Below are 13,090 nucleotides of genomic sequence, written 5' to 3' on the forward strand. Positions count from 1 at the left end.
TGATCCTTCTCGATCAATCCCTGCCCCCAAGGCAACCACTGCCTCTGACTTGCTCGCACCACACTTCAGCCTTGTTTTCATGTTTCAGATTTTATCGGAATGGACTCACACACGATAGACTCTTTTGAGCCCTGCTTTATGTGTCTGACACGGCACCACTGAGGCCCACGCACGTCGCTGTGCGCTCCAGTGCTCCGCTCCTGCCTGCTGCTGGTTGCGTTCTGTTGCACGACTAACGACAAACGATGTTTTTCTCTTCTACCACTGTTGATCACTTGGGATGTTCATGTTTTCCAGCTCGGGGCTGTTAAGAATAAAGCTACTATGAACACCTTTCTGTGAATACAGGTTTTCAATTTTCTTAGGCAAATAATTAAGAGTAAAATTCTTGGGTCAAAAAGTGAATGTATGAGTGCCTAACTTTTTACAATGCTACATATTAAGGACACCATTGCCAAAATGATTTAGATATTTTATTTTTTTTAAGATTTTATTTATTTATTGGACAGATAGAGATCACAAGCAGGCAGAGAGACAGGCAGAGAGAGGGGGAAACAGGCTCCCCGCTGAGGAGAGAGACCGATGCGGGGCTCCATCCCAGGACCCTGAGACCATGACTGGAGCCGAAGGCAGAGGTTTTAACCCACTAAGGCACCCAGGAGCCTCTGATTTAGATATTTTAGATTAAAATAAATTATAAATAGAAGTCATTTATGTTACAGAAACATCACTGGTGGAAAAGTTCTCACTACTCTAAGAATGAGCGATCACAAGGAAGAGTTACGGAAGACCGGGACCCTCACAGACAGACAGAGAGAATGGGGGTACGCAGCAAAGAGGGTGCTGCTGACCCTTTTGCAAATGCTTATTTTAAAAACTTTTAAAATCCTAAATATCAGCCAAGGGACTAGTACACTCATCCCGAGTTTATCCTAGCACTACGGGGAACAGAAAAGAAAGGAAAGGAAAGGAAAGGAGCGGAAGAGTAGTTGCCTTTACTTGTCCCGCGACGTAACTGAGCAGCAAGGAAATGCTACACGTGCAGTTGTTTCCAAGTGTGGCACAGGGCAGGAAGGAAGGTGCACCAGCAGCTCCGTGTGAAAGCTCAGAGGAAGCATCCCGCAGAAAGCTAGAAAGGATCCAGAAGCTTGAAGGCCACAGGAGAGCAACACAGTAGGATACAAGGCTGAGAGGGAGACAGAAAGACCTGACCCTGTGAATCCCTGGCAGAGGCAAGCCGGCCGGGTTTCTGTGAGTGAGCTCAACACAAGGAAACAGAAATAATAAAAACTTAATATCTCTAAAGAACATTACAGTAAGTTTTTAAAAAGATTTTATTTTATTTATTTGACAGAGAGAGAACAGCGAGAGAGGGAACCCAAGCAGCAGGAGAGGCAGAGGGAGATGCAGAATCCCACAGAGCAGGGAGCCCCATGCAGGGCTCCATCCCAGACTCTGGGATCACGACCTGAGCCAAAGGCAGACACCCAATGACTGAGGCACCCTATAATAAGTTTTCAAAGGGCTTTCTATAATGTTTACTAATACTAGCTAATTTAATTTAGGATGAAAAAGGTCCATAAGATGAAAGGGCTTCTCTTAATAACAACTTAATTTAGGAAAAAGGAGTCCATGAGATAAAACAGTTTCAAATCACTGATGGACACAGAAAGCATTTCTAGTAAGTTCAAGGCTGCTAGAAGAAAAGGATTCACTTCTCAGGGCAGATGAATAATAAAGTTAAGGAGAGAAAAGACGGATCTAAGTGCTTAACCCACTAGATCCATTTGTGAATGTCAGGATGTAATTAAGTCTCGTTTAAGCAACTATCTCCTCAGCAGTGTGCCAAGCACCATTACAGGTTATCAGATAAAGCTCCGACTCTCATGGAGTTTAAGTACTAGTTGGGGAAAACAAATAAGAAGGTATCAGCTCATGATAACACCTATGACAAAACTAAAACATTCTTTCGACTTTGTTGCCTTTTTAGTTTAATAAACTGTAATCCGGGGGGACTGAATCTTATGTACAACAACTCTATGACTAGACCATTAGTATATTCTTTTGCATACAATAAGGAAATGTGCGTTTAATCAGACTTCAGTTCCGAGGACTAAAGCCAGCTATGTGTACGGGCTTAATATAGTCCTTCTGTAGTTAGTACTTCTCAACATCTATCCCCTAAAACAGAGCTGTGCTCGCCAAGAACTGTCTGACAAAACAGGTACTTTAATTTAAAATCTTGCAAAAGAGGACTGTGTTTAGCTTCCACTTAAAAAATTTTTCCCGTAATGGTTTGATACTGCTCTTTATTTTTTTTTTTAATTTTATTTATTTATTTGACAGAGCGAGTTCATAAGCAGGCAGAGAGGCAGGCAGAGAGAGAGAGGAGGGAGCAGGCTCCCTGCTGAGCAGAGAGCCCAATGCAGGGCTCGATCCCTGGACCCTGAGGTCATGACCTGAGCCGAAGGCAGAGGCTTTAACCCACTGACCCCCCAGGCACCCCGATACTGCTCTTTAGATGAAGCAACCCATTGCCTACTGCCCTAGTGATTCACTCACAGGCTGGATCAGCAAAACCTTTCACAGCAGACACCCCATGTGTCTAGTCTATTGTTAGGATTATGGGCCTCATCTTAAGCACAAACAAACAAAGTCATGGTCTTTAAATGGTCAGTATGAAATGTTTCCATATAAGCAGAAAAATGCACTGGGGTTATGTAGAGAAGTATTTTGCAACTAATTCTTTCAGGAAGCCGAGATGCTCAGAACTGATACTCCACACAGGTTTCTGAAGTTTCTGTGGTTATTGTTAATAATCAGCAGCAAAGCCTACAAAATGAAATTTAGGCTAAAACTAACCATACCATGTTTCATAAGAACACTTCTTTTGGGCTTCCACAATACTCAGGTCGCCTCAAGCTGTTCTGGCCTGTGCAGTAAGGAAAACATGGACTTGCTTGTAAGCACCCCTTATTCCTCACTAAGGTCGGGTGATTTTCTAATGGAATAAGAAAGATTTATTGGGTTCCATGACATTCAAAATTCAAAATGCCAGAATTTCATTTTACCTGATGGGAACATTATGTCTCCTGTCTGTTCCTCTGGTTTCTCTGTCTTCTAGATACGCTGCTAATCCATGGGGACAGGCTATACCTGCGCGCCCTCTAGGCCCCTGTTTACAAGTATCATCCTTAACTGTCCAAGGCTCCTCTCTTAGCCGAAGCCTGGGTAAAGGAAATTATACTGAGGAAGATTTTAAAGACATGCTTTCTGTCAGCTTCTCCACGTGTTCTAACTTCTACCTTGGGCCACAGCACCTTAGCCTGAGCTTATCTACTAGAGGGAGGATCTAGGTTGAGAAATTACTCCAGAAAATTCTAACATGTGTACCCTCCTCCAGTACCTGTATATCACCCCCCACTGACTTAACATTGAACCACATTTTAATATTATGCCTTTGAAATGAACAACTGATACAAAATCAGATCTATAGACAGATTTGCATTTTTATGAAATTCAATAATAATAATAATAATACAAACTTTGCCCTGAAAAAAACAGGGATCGGCACTGTTCCCTTAGAGAGTAAGTCAAGTGACTTCCCTTGGGTCACGCTTCACATGCCCAGAAGTTGAAAGCCACGTCTTCTGCTTATTCAGAAAAAAGTGGTAACTACTCCAAACCCTTTTGCTTTTTCCCTCTTCTACTTCTTCCACTGTTCTGCTGTTATAGCCACTTTTCTGATAACCAATTTCCAGTCTTCCACACGTGATACAGTACGAAAAAAGTGGAAAGCGAGTAAATGGAGCTGAGTGACTGATCGGGCTGTCGGAGGCTCCAGCGGTGCGCAAGTCACCGTCCCGCGCGCTGTCCCCCGCGCTGTCCCCCGCCCTGTGGCCGCACACTTCCTCTCTCCCGGATTGCTCCCGCAAATACATGTGCACGTGGCCATTTGCTCCCCTTTTTTAAAAGAAAAAGCATTTTAAAAACCAAACATGCCAGGAGCTGAGGGGCGGGCAACATGGATGAAGAAGGCCCGCTCCTACCAGCACCGAGCCCCAGGGCCGTCCTGTACGGCGGGACGGGCTGCCCGTACTGTTACGGGTCGGAAAGGTGCGCAGGGAGTAGCTCTTAGAAGAAGACCTCATCCCGAGACAGAGAAGTGACTATGTGGGGACGATGCTCCCTGGGCTCACGGGGGGTCCCAGCGGCATTCCAGATATCGAGTCGCTGTGCACTGGGTCGGACGACTGACAGTCAGTTGTCCCATGTCGACTCACAGCTCAGTAAGCAGAATCTCAGTGCCCTTCCTACCTCGCTGCCCCACCTCCCTTTCAAGGCAAAACTCCATAAAGCAACTGTCTGTATTTGCTGCCTTCAATTGCTCTTTTCTCTCGCTTGCTGCAAGGGACAGCTCGTACTGAGATCCCCGACGACCTCTGCGCTGCCAAACCCACAAGGTAACCCTCCGCTCCCCTGAAATGCGGGCAGCACGGATGCAGCTGACGGCTGTCCTCTACCTGACACATGTCTCCGGCACTGCTGCTCCCGTGGCCCCAGCTTCGCCCCTGCCTCCCGAGCACTTCTCTCCAGTCTTTGTGAGGGCTCCTCCCATCTCAGACTCCTCAACGTCCGGCCCTGGGCTGCTGTTCACATTGTCTTCTCTATTCAAACCACACTCACCTCCTCGGAGATCTCTCCTGCCTTGCATCGCTACATCCCATTATATACGGCTGGTTCCTAAGTCACCCAAATTACTAAGGAATCGCAAATTTGTATCTTCCGTTCACTTCATTCACCTAAACTCCAGACTCCTATGCCCAACCACCACCTCCTCGACATCAGTGTTCAGAGGTGATTAGGTGATCTCCACCAGCACACCCGGACCTGAGCAAGCGCTCCCATCCGTGTTACGGCAGCCTGTCCTCTCATTTGCGCAGGCAAGACCCAAGTGCCGTCATTTCTCCTCTCTTGTTTTATCCCACACATCCGGATTCCTCGGCAGCTCTTGGTGGCTCTACCTTCCAAATGTATCTAGAACTGCATCCATCAACCCACGCACGGCTCCCCACCTCCACGACCCGCAATTCTGGTCCAAATCATCTTCATCTCTTACAGAAGTACTGCACTAATCTACTTGCCCGCGCCTGGCAATGAACAATTATTAAAGTGCTGCTGAATTTACTTACTGAGGATTTCCACACTTAGGTTTGCGCTGATAAAAATGGCTGGCAAGTTTTTCTGTTTTGTACAACGCTCTAACTTTTGTGACAGGAATAAACTTCCCTCCTAGAATAAGTTCGTTCCCTAACTTGTGAAACGCATACTTTATAGTATGTACCAGTTATCACCTCTTTAATGTTTGGTGGAATTATCTAGTAAAGCGTTTAGACATCATGACATTTTAGGTGGTCTTCATGAATTTTTCAGATTTTCCTTGGTTAATAGTATGTTTAAATGTCTCAACTCTTCTTCAGGTTTGATCATTTAGAATCTCCTCAAAATTGGCCACTAAATCCAAATTTTCAAATGTATTAGTATACAGTATTCCCTATTAAATTATTCATAATTTCCGTGTTTATAGTTATATTCCCCTTCTCATTCCTTAACGTTTGTATTTTACTTCTTGAACAGATTGCCAAAGATAGTCTATTTTACTGATCCATTTAATAAAATACCTCTTGCATTAATAATCACACCTATATTTTAAAGTGTGGATCGTTGATTTCTTCTCTTATTAATCCCTCCACTTTTTAAAAAATTGTTTTTGGTGTTCTAACTAATGAATATAAGAATATAAATTTTCACCCTGTTTTAGCTGCATCCTATAAATTTGGTTGATTTTATCCCCATTGTACATTTGAGGCTTTGAAAAGTTATTTTATTAAAAGGTCACCCAGATGAAAAGTGGCAAAGTAGGAATTCAAATCTAAGTGCTATTTACACTGTATCAGACAAGCTCTTTTAAATGTATTATATCAACAGGTGCAGAGATGCAATTCACACAAAAAGAAATACACCTATGTAAGTATGGAAAGATTCTTATTTGCTTTCTTTTTTTTAATAGATTTTAAGTAGGGAGGCTGGGCGGCTCAGTTGGCTGAGCATCTACCTTCTGCTCAGGTCGTGATCCCGTCAAGGGTCGGGCTCCCTGGCCATCAAGGAGGCTGCTTCTCCCTCTCCCTCCACCACTGCCTGCGGCTAGTGCTCTCTCTCTGTCCAATAAATAAATACAATTTAAAAAATAAATAAGTAAAGATTTTTATTTATTTGTGTGAGAGAGTGAGTGTGTGTGCACTAACGGTGGAGGAGCAGGAGAAGCAGACTCCCCCCTGAGCAGGGAGCCCCCTGGGGATGGGGGTATAGTTTGCTCCCCAACCCCAGGACCCTGAGATCATGATCTGAGCAAAAGTCAGGCACTTAACAGACTGAGCCACCCAGGCGTGCTGCTTATTTGCTTTAAATAAAAATATTAAAACAATGTCCTTGCTGTTTATATACAAGATGTATGACTGCTAATTTAATCTGGTTAAAATGAAAGTATAAACCACAACAGTAAGTTGATAAATGTGTATTAAATGCCGTAAAATATTTATGTCCTTTGAGCTATTAACCTCAGATCCTAGCATTTTCTTTAGGAATTATTTCACAAGAATAAGACTGCCACTTCCATAATCGGTCTATGAAAAACAAAGCAATCTTAAAGAGCCAACAATCCAACCAAGAGAAAGGAAAATACTACCACAGAGAAGAAATTCAATGAGACATTTTAGTCACTGGAAATAATATTGGATGGCAAAACAACACGAATCACTTATGGCATAATGCAAACTAAAAAACCCCAGAACCAAACGTGGATGTGCACTGTAACTAGTACTGCACAAAGACAAGCATATGAAAGACCGGAAGGAAGTATCTGACGGTGATCACCGGCTACATTAAGGCGATCTTACGATTGTCTCAGAAACCCTGTTCTGATTTCGTTAGAAAATGCCCAGTGTAAATAATTCTACGTGAGTAGAAGCAGCTCTGGGTCAAGTGGACGCGGGCAGGAGCACAGGAGACCTGCAGGAAGACGTGAGAGCGTGACATCGACCGCAAATACTGGGGAGACGTTCTGACATATGAACTAGCAGAGAAAAAGGGCTCATTGCAAACAGCCTCAGTCTTCTCCGAAACATACAGTTGGCTCTAATTTAAGAATGATGGAGGGGTGCTGGGGAACTCAGCCAGTAGCGTGTCCGACTCACAGTTTCCGCTTAGGTCATGATCTCAGGGTCATTGAGATCGAGCCCCACATTTGGGCTCTGGCCAGCTCGGAGTCTGCTGGAGATTTTTTCTTTCTCTCTCCCTCTGCCATGCCCCTCCCACAATTAATAAATCTTAAAAAAAAAAGGAGACAAGGTTAGGGTTGACGATTCAGAGGGAAGGAAAACCCGTGAACCCCGACACATGAAAGAGGTTGCATCACCTGAGATTACCAAGCCAAGCAAAGGCAAACTGTACACCCAGTTGGCAAAAGCAACTCATACTTAACAGAAACAAATAACACAAATATCCAAACAGAAATGGGAGACATTCAGAGCTACGTCCTGGCAGTGTTTTCTGTGATGCTGCTGCAACCTGCTCTACAAACCTCCACTCCCGGAAGAATGGGACACCTGCACCGGAATTATCTGTCAGACACCTGCACCGGAATTACCCGGTCAGTGCTTCGGTGACTTTCACAGGGCTCAGACACTCCTGCTAATTTCCAGATCATTCATTCATTTCACATCAAGGCATAATGCCATGCTCCTTCTCCAAAAGATTCCGACAGAAATTCTGGAAACCCTGAATTCTCACTGGGTGACAGACTCGTCAAGTCAGGTGCTGGCCAAGTTTGACTTCCGGTCCCATAATGGGGCTGATTATGCCAATCTTCTTCTTCACCTGCTTTTTGAGAGAAGATGTGCCTAGACTTTATTAGGCATCATGAGAGCAGTAGATTAAGGAAATCCTACCATCCAACCCCTCAGGGTTGGACACTGTATGTAAAATGTCAAGCAAAAATAATTTTAAGTTGCAAAGAAGAAAGGAAAATAAATACAAAGGATCTGAACAGCAGGGAGAAGACTCTTTGTGTGAAATTACCAAAATAGTCCCAAAAGCAAATGCTCAATTTTATACAAACTCGTTCCCTTCTATGTGAAGCTGAGAGCTCCTCTCACAATTTGAATTCAGAGTAAATACATTTAGAAGTAAAATGATCTTACTCAAAATCCTGTTTACTGAGAGGTCCTAACGCCAATGCTCCTGTTTGTCAGTGTTCAGACCTACATCTCAACCCTAAACTTTTGAGTCTTACACAGCAGTATGACTTCGGTCAAACAAAACTAGATTCTAAAAAGAAAAAGCTTAACTAAATCTCCGACAGTGAAATGTACAACTAAAGAACCACAAAAAATAAAAGCAGGGGGAGTAGGAGAGAGGGGGAAGTTTGCAAATGTTTGCAGGCTGGTTTTTAGTGCTTCCCTCACACCCTAGGAAGCTCCAGTCCTGAAAATGGGCCCCCATCACTTGGACCCCCGTCCCCGGCTACTCCACATACCCACCGACCGGACTCACCTTCCCTCCTGTCCTCCCCACCTGCTGACAAAGTCCCTCCGCTGAGCCCTGGGACACACGGTCTGTCATCAGCAAACCCTCTCTTCTCAACTGCCCTCAGGGGAACAACTGTGCAGCTTTTTGCCCTAACTGAAACCTCCCTGCCCTCCTGATCATACTGCTTCCTACACTAAAGCTGATTATCATATAATAGACCATTAGTCTGTGGAATGTGTGATCATGGTATTAGGTAGATAATGCAGAAATTTCTCAATAAATGCAGGAACAGATAGATTATATGAGCAAAAGAGGGTGCCTGGGCAGTTCAGTCAGTTAAGCGCCTGACTCTGGATTTCTGCTCAGTCATGATCTCGGGGTTCTGGGATTGAGCCCTGTGTCAGGCTCCACGATGCGCATGGAGCGTGCTTTTGATTCTCTCTTTCCCTCTCCCTCTGCCTCTCCATGCCCCAATGCAAACAAACAAACAAACAAACAAAAAAAAACAAAACAAACAAACAAAAAAACCCCAAACAAACAAAAACAAAAAAAGAACTATCCCAGGAAAACCAATCATTTAAAAGTTGTCATTCTAGGCACACCTGGCCGGCTCAGTCAGTGGAGTGTGTGGCTCTTGATCGTGGGGTTGTGGGTTCAAGCCCCATGTTGGTGGTGAGATAACTTAAAAGTAAAATCTTAAAAAAAAAAAGTTATCAGTCTATAATCTTCCCCCTCTCACTTTGTTAAAGAACTAAAGAAGATAAAAACAGAGAAGTCAGGCAATTGTGGCAGCCACGTGCCACTGATTTCAAGGAGACACAATACCAGTGAAACCAAACCGAAAACAGTCAGCAGGGGCTTACTTACAATTCCCTGTCCCCAGAAATGGCACTGCTGCATTAAGTCAGTAACAAATGCTCTGGGGAAATTAATGACATGGGATCTGAAATGCACCTGGTGAGCAGTGGATGCCGGTTCCCTCTGTTTATGCGGTAGGACCCTGTATTTAGGAATTCAAGGAAACCAGGATTCACTAACAAAATGAAGCATTTTTCCAACCTTAGGAAATCACTAAATAGACTGGATGTAGCCGTACTGTTTACCTGGACAGGTTAAAATGAAAAAACTTTGCAAAAAGATCTTGATTCCAATATAACAATTTGTTTCAGTCAACAACAGACAAATGGCACAGGTAAATTTCTCCTGTGGCGTGCGATCGGAAAACTGCAGCACACTGCCCGGCCACGCTGCTTTGTTTCGTCGGGTGTCGCTCGGAGCAGATTCCAGGCCCCGCGTGGAGCTCCCCGCGGGGCTTAACCCGCCGATGCTGAGATCAAGACCCGAGCCGAGACCAAGAGCCGGACGCTGGGCCCGCTGAGCCCCAGGCGCCCCCGGATGTGGCGCTTTTAACGAGGCATCTGACACAGCACTTCCCGTCACTAGTATCGGTGACATTCTCGGGGGCAGCGCCGCCTTATTTATTGAGTACACTGACAAGGGACATAGGGAAAGAACTGGAAAAATCACTCGAATATGCAGCTTCAGAAATGCAACAGAATGTCAGGTAAAGAGGGTAAGACGGAGGCTTTCCTCGGAGAGTTAGGATGGTCCGAGACCAGGTCAACAGAGCTTACATGAGCACACAGTCCTACGGTCAAATGTGTTCTTAAAAATCTGTTGACAAAGGAGTGTTCTTGGTTTTCCTCACGTTACTGAGTTACCGACTTTTCCTTCTGAATCTCCTTTGAGAACTTTCCGGGTCTTCTCCACGGGGCAACTGGCGCGTCCAAAGTGCAGTGCTCAGACGGTTCCCCTCACAAACCCCCGAGGTGGTGCTGTCCGGCCCACGGCCCGGCTGCACGGACGGACCCAAACCCGCGCACAGCCCTGGCTGTGGCCTCTCCTCTGGGCTGGACAGCGCAGGCACCTGCTTCCCAAACACCTCCAGTCTGATGTCCGAGAACGCCAACCTCGCTTGTCCAAGACCAACTGACGGAGCTCCCAGCCGCCCGCCCCCTCATGCACCCTGCTGTCGCCCCCACGGTCGTAAGGAGAAACTTCCTTGGGCCGGGTGCTCAGACCGATCAAGCTGCGAGTCACTACTGATCCCTGCCCCCTCCCCACCACAGACAACGCGAGCCCTTCCTTCTCAGCACACCTGACTCTGATCACTTCGCCATCACAGTCCTCACTCCGGTGTCGTCCCCTCCCGGCCGCACACCCTGGACTAGCACAGGCCGTCGGCGTCGGCGCAGACCCCCCTCCACTCCAACCCCATGGCTCACCGCCCACCGTTACTCAGTCTGCTCTAGCCACGCTCGTCTACCTCAGGGCCTTTGCAGCAGCCGTCTCCTCCTTCCGGATGGTTTTTTAATTCCCTTCGGTCCCTGCTCAAATGTCAGCGTATCAAATAAAGCCCCTCCGGCCGCCCTAGTGTACAAGAAGCCAGTAAGTGCACTCCGGACCCCCCACCACCCTCTAGCTTACCCAGCTGGATTTTTCTATGTATTCATCAGAACTTAGCATTACCTGATATGCATAAATCAAACATTTTTTAAACTGTCTCCACCATGCCCTCCTCCACACACACTGGGGGAACCAGAATCTGTTTGGCTCACACTATATCCCTGGCACATAGGACGAGGTCCGGCACACAAACCTCGGGTGAGGAGGAAGACAGACACAGAGGAAGGGACAGGGGAGAGGAAGAGAGGGGACGGGTACCCACTTGCCGGACTTGACTTCACGCTAAAAAAAAAAAAAAAAAAAAAAAAAAAATCTTGCTTTCTAAAGGATTAGTAACCAGAACTGTTGTATAATTTCTTGAAAAAGCGAATTCTCCCTTCAAACTGTATTAGAGATACACTGTTTCCAAGCAGTTACCCGTCCTCCCCCAGGTCGTCCGGGTCAGGCCACCATGGGTCCGCGATGTCATGACACAGCTGCTACCTGCTAAAAATGTACTGATACAGACACCTGCTCCAGAGAATGTCTAAGTCAATGCGAGGGAGGTGTTTTGGGGAAAATCTTTTAAAAGTAGGTGCGCTTCACTGGGAAGAAAGAACGTAACCCCTCTATTCAGAGAGCTCTCATGTGGAGTATGGGGGATAGTTTTGTTCTTGTATTGTGTTTTTGTTTTTGTTTCTTTTGTTTTTTTGAGTTGCTATAAAAATCAAGAAAAGTATTAATTAAAAAAAAAAAAAAAAAAGGAAAACCCCATACTAACAGATGACAGTTAAGGAGAGGTGGTTTGGCTCTAAATGGGAAAGTGTCTCACAAAACTTAGAATGGTCTGTGGGTGCAACAGCCGCCCTCATAAGGAGCCCGACTTTTGACAATGGATGTTCCCAAACAAACCCTCCCTCCAAAAGGCTGCACTATGCATTTCTGAAACTTTTTTTAAAAATATATGTAAAGATTTTATTTATTTATTTGAGAGAGAGAGAGAGAGAGAGAGAGATCATGAGCAAGGGGAGCGTCAGGCAGACAGAGAGAGGGGGGAAGCAGGCTCCCCGCTGAGCAGGGAGCCCAATGCAGGGCTTGATCCCAGGACCCTGAGATCATGACCTGAGCTGAAGGCAGAGGCTGAACCCACTGAGCCCCCCAGGCACCCGCATTTCTAAACCTTAATTTTAATTTAAAACAACAGTGTACTGTCATAGAAAGCAAGTTCTGAACATCCGTCATGAACCCTGATGATATGGGTTATATTGAGAATAAACCATTTTAAAGATCTTGGCAACTGATACTACCCTAGTATCTATTCTAGTATTATCTATCATGTGTCTATTCTATTCTACTCTCAGCTCATAAATTAGTAATTCTCAACTGGAGATAGACTTTCTCAACATGAGGCACAAAATAAGAGAACCTTATAAAATAACAGCAAAGAATGATCTCTGTATAGTTTTGTCATCATTTCTAACGGACTTAAAAATAGTCCGTGGTGCCGTCTGAGCACACGTCCCCTCTCTTCAGCCAGAAAGAAGGCGCTGGCGTACTAAGAATGACGTGACAATGTCATCCGAATCCGACCTGTCTTGCAGCGATATTCTGTGTAACTAAAATCTACAGAAATGCATTCAGTAAAATAAAAAAGTCTACTCCTCGCCTGTACAACTGTTCTACCCAAATATAACCTAGTTTATATTTAAAGGAGTGCGATGCAGTCATAAAATCAGTTATAACACTGGCACAAAATCTTTGTATGTGGAGACTCTGGAGGCGAAGAAAGTGGGTTCTGGCCGACAGGTGAACTGAACTAAGGCACTGACAGAAGGCCGGCCTCAGAAGTACAGTTCCACGCTTCGTCGTCAACAGGACAGAATGTCAGGAAACCACAGATTGCTTAAAACTACCTCTTTGGGCATTTCTTTCCCCATCTCCCTCAAAAACAACAGCAAAATCTAAAGTTTCTTCAGGACTGTCCATGTTAAACTGAGGTTAGGCAACTCTTGTAGTTTGGGTTACAAAACAACAGGGACTGTTGGTGAGGAAACTGTAG

General features: G+C 45.1%; 1 protein-coding gene across 3 annotated transcripts in view; it reads right to left on the reverse strand.

The window, feature by feature from the left end:
- The window catches only part of PDE10A (phosphodiesterase 10A), a 565,247-nt gene that overhangs the window by 99,862 nt on the left and 452,295 nt on the right, over positions 1–13,090 (reverse strand). The window lies entirely within an intron of this gene.

The sequence above is a fragment of the Mustela nigripes genome, chromosome 5 (assembly GCF_022355385.1).
Source record: "Mustela nigripes isolate SB6536 chromosome 5, MUSNIG.SB6536, whole genome shotgun sequence".
Lineage (NCBI taxonomy): Eukaryota > Metazoa > Chordata > Mammalia > Carnivora > Mustelidae > Mustela > Mustela nigripes.